This window comes from Rhinoraja longicauda, unplaced genomic scaffold (genome assembly GCF_053455715.1).
Source record: "Rhinoraja longicauda isolate Sanriku21f unplaced genomic scaffold, sRhiLon1.1 Scf003173, whole genome shotgun sequence".
NCBI classification, from domain to species: domain Eukaryota; kingdom Metazoa; phylum Chordata; class Chondrichthyes; order Rajiformes; family Arhynchobatidae; genus Rhinoraja; species Rhinoraja longicauda.
Window position 1 is genome coordinate 1 of NW_027604385.1, and position 4006 is coordinate 4006.

Sequence of the window (4006 nt, forward strand, 5' to 3'; positions counted from 1 at the left end):
GTGTGGGATGGGGTGGGAGAAGGGGGATGGGGGGGGGCAGGCAACACCGTATAAGGCCCTTCGGCCCACTGTGCCCGTGTCTGCCCGTCATGGACAATGCTCCCATGTGCCGGCTCTGGGCCGCTGGTTCTCTGCCTGGCAGCTCCGGCCGGACATCCATCGGGCTGAGAGTCTCTGCTCCCCCACCCCTCGGGCAGAGCGGACACATCGCAGCCCCCGGGGGAGGGGGGATTATTCGTCCGATCCTCCTATCTCAAAGCGCAGCTCTGCCCTCCCGTCCCATGACTGCATCATCCTCTGGGCACCTCCACCCTCGTGGCCCGACCCGGCAACAACACCGAGTAAATCTCACTCTGCCCCCCACTCCTCCAACTCCATGTCCTGCTGCCTCACCCCCAACTTCCACTGCTCCCATTCCCCATGATCTCCCCCTGCTTGACCCCCAACTTCATCCCCCGCTCCCCTCCCAACCATCTCCCCCTCCCCTCACCCCCAACTTCCCCCCTCCCCCACCATCTCCCCCTTCCCGCCTGCTCCTCCACGTCTCCACCCTCCACTCCGTAAGTAATTTCCCTCAGACCACAGCTCCTGTTCCCTCCGCTCCACCCTCCCCTCGTTCTCCCTCCCCCCCTCTAATCTCACCCCCCTCCATCTCCCCCCTCCCACACCTCCTCGTCCCTCTCCCCCTCCATCTCGCCCTCACTTCAGTCGTTTCCCCGCTCCCTTCACCTCGACCGCCCCCACCCTGTGGTCCGGTGTTGGCGGGGAGCCGGTGTCCCCGGTGTCGGGGCCGGGCCCAGCCCTGACCTGCGGCCTGTCGTACTCTTGCTTGCGGGTCACAGCGCTGCCCGTGTCCGCTGTGTGAGTGAGTGTGTCCGGAGCTGACGGGGCAGCTGCTGAATGTGTGTGTTTAGACCAGGCTGATGCGGGGGCCGCGTCACTAACTGTGTGTGTGTTTTACAGCGGGGAAGATCGTCTACGGTCCCACCCAGAGTAAGTTCCCTCAGACCCCAGCTCCGCCCCTGTCCACAGTGTTACACATCCTTACTGTGTCTGTCTGTCTGCGCGCGCCCGCCTGTCCCTGCGCGCGTCCGCCTGTCCCTGCGCGCGTCCGCCTGTCCCTGCGCGCGTCCGTGTGTCCATGCGTATCTGTGCACGTTTCTGCGCTGTGACAATAGACAATAGGTGCAGGAGGAGGCCATTCGGCCCTTCGAGCCTGTACGCACCGCCATTCAATGCGATCATGGTTGATCATTCTCAATCAGTACCCCGTTCCTGCCTTCTCCCCATACCCCCTGACTCCGCTATCCTTAAGAGCTCTATCTAGCTCTCTCTTGAATGTATTCAGAGAATTGGCCTCCACTGCCTTCTGAGGCAGAGAATTCCACAGATTCACAACTCTCTGACTAAAAAAGTTTTTCCTCATCTCTGTTCTAAATGCCTACCCCTTATTCTTAAACTGTGGCCTCTTGTTCTGGACCCCCCCCCCCCCCCCCAACAGTGAGAACATGTTTCCTGCCTCTAACGTGTCCAACCCCTTAATAATCTTATACGTTTCGATAAGATCCCCTCTCATCCTTCTAAATTCCAGTGTATACAAGCCTAATTGCTCCAGCCTTTCAACATACGACAGCCCCGCCATTCCGGGAATTAACCTAGTGAACCTACGCTGCACGCCCTCCATAGCAAGAATATCCTTCCTCAAATTTGGAGACCAAAACTGCACACAGTACTCCAGGTGCGGTCTCACCAGGGCCCGGTACAACTGCAGAAGGACCTCTTTGCTCCTATACTCAACTCCTCTTGTTATGAAGGCCAACATGCCATTGGCTTTCTTCACTGCCTGCTGTACCTGCATGCTTCCTTTCAGTGACTGATGCACTAGGACACCCAGATCACGTTGTACGTCCCCTTTTCCTAACTTGACACCATTCAGATAATAATCTGCCTTCCTATTCTTACCACCAAAGTGGATAACCTCACACTTATCCACGTGACCGTCTCTGCGCCCCCCCCCCCCCCCCCGTGCTCGTGTCCGGGCGAGTGCCCGTGCCTCTGTGCGCGTGCCCGTGCTCGCGTGTGCGCGCATGTGGCCGTGTGCGCGTGTCCGGCCGTCGGCGCCTCGCTGCAGCCACGCCGTTGCCAGTAGACGTGTAACGGCGCTCCTTCCCTCCGCAGCCTCGGAGCGCGGGGAAAACTCATCAACATCCTCCTCTGCTCCAGCCTGAGGTAGGAACCGGGCCGGCGCCCCCACACAACCCGCACCTCACACACCCCGCACCACACAACCCGCACCCCACACCCACACCCGGGGCGGGAGGGGGGGGAGCGGGGGGGGGGGGCAAGTTTAGTTCCCCTGTGGGGGGGTGGCTTTAATTCCCCTGTGGGGGGGGGCGTTTATTCTGGTGGAGGGGGGGCAGTGAGTTTAATTCCCGGTGTGGGGATCATCGCCCTTGAGGGGGGGGGGGTTATTTTCGGCGGGGGGTGGTGAGTTGAATTCCCCGTTGCGAGGGCGGGAGATACATCCCGTGGGGGGAGGGGCTGCGGTTAGTGTGTGTGCGGGGGTGGGGATATGCCAGTGGTGTGTGTTGTGTGTGGAGGGGATATGCCAGCGGTGTGTAGGGGGGATATGCCAGTGGTGTGTGTGGGGGGGGGGGATATGCCAGTGGTGTGTGTTGTGTGTGGAGGGGATATGCCAGTGGTGTGTAGGGGGGTTATGCCAGTGGTGTGTGTGGGGGGGGGGGGGGTATGCCTGCGGTGTATGTGTGTAGGGGGGATATACCAGTGGTGTGTGTGGGGGGGATATGCCAGTGGTGTGTGTGTGTGGGGGGGGTTATGCCAGTGGTGTGTGGGGGGGGGGGGATATGCCTGCGGTGTGTGTGTGTAGGGGGGATATACCAGTGGTGTGTGGGGGGGGGGGATATGCCAGTGGTGTGTGTGTGGGGAATATGCCAGCGGTGTGTGTGTGTGTGGGGGGGGGGGTATGCCAGTGGTGTGTGTGTGGGGGGGGGGGGATATGCCAGTGGTGTGTGTGTGGGGGGGGGGATATGCAAGTGGTGTGTGTGGGGAGGATATTATATCCGGTATGGGGAGGGGTGGGTGTTTCCGGGGGGGGCTGTTATTCCCGGGGTGGGGGTGGGTTTATTGCTGATAATTGAGGGGGTGGGGGCGACACAGACACGACAGTGGCATTAAAGAGGCTTTTGGATGGACGCGTGGAGATGCGGGGAGCCGAGGGGGGGTCGGTGACGAGCGGGCAGATAGTTGGTCTTGGCGGCACGGTCGGCACAGACGGTGTGGGTCGAAGGGCCTGTTGTTGTGCTGGGCTGTCCTGTGGTGCTGGGGGAGTGGGTGTTTATTCCCGGTGGGGGGCGGGGGTCGGTATTACTGCTACACGGGTGGGCTGGCGTCGCTCTGTAACCAACTCTCTCTCTCCCCCAGGGCCGCCGTGTCCCGCCGCCGGTCCAGGAGCGTCGGTGGAGAGCGGGACAAGTTTGCGGGGTTTCTGCTTTGGGGGGGAGGGGGGCGGGGACTGTAATCGTGGGGTGATGGGTGAGCAATGAGCGCATCCACAGCTGGTTATGTAATTTGGACTTTGCGCTTGTCTCTCTGGGTCGCTGCTCATTTACTGACTGCACTGGGGGGGGGGGGGGGGAGGGGCTGCTGCTTCCCATAATGTTCCTGCAATGACGGGGTTCAGTGGGGAACAGTCCCGATCAACATCTGGTGGCAATCACAGCTGGAGCGTTGCAGCGCTGGTTGACCCGAGGCCCGGAGCCGGTCGGGGGGGAGAGTGGGAGGGAGGGGTTCCTGGCGTTGAGGCGACACATCCACCCGTGGACTGTGGGGGGGGGGGGGGGGTGATCAGGGAATGTGATTCTTTGCTGGGGGACGTGTTCTGCTTCACTGTCGCGACATAAATGTTCAATAAAGTCCAGTGTGTTCTCCAGCTGCCGGTCCGTGGCTGCTTGTGTGGTGATGGGGGGGGGCGGGCATTGGGGGGTGG

General features: G+C 61.3%; 1 long non-coding RNA gene across 1 annotated transcript; it reads left to right on the plus strand.

The window, feature by feature from the left end:
• Positions 1–914: 914 nt before the first annotated feature.
• Positions 915–3836, plus strand: LOC144591905 (uncharacterized). Its single transcript, XR_013547043.1, has 3 exons — positions 915–993; positions 2179–2229; positions 3442–3836. It is a non-coding gene; the product is annotated as an uncharacterized LOC144591905 (long non-coding RNA).
• The last annotated feature ends 170 nt before the right edge of the window (positions 3837–4006 follow it).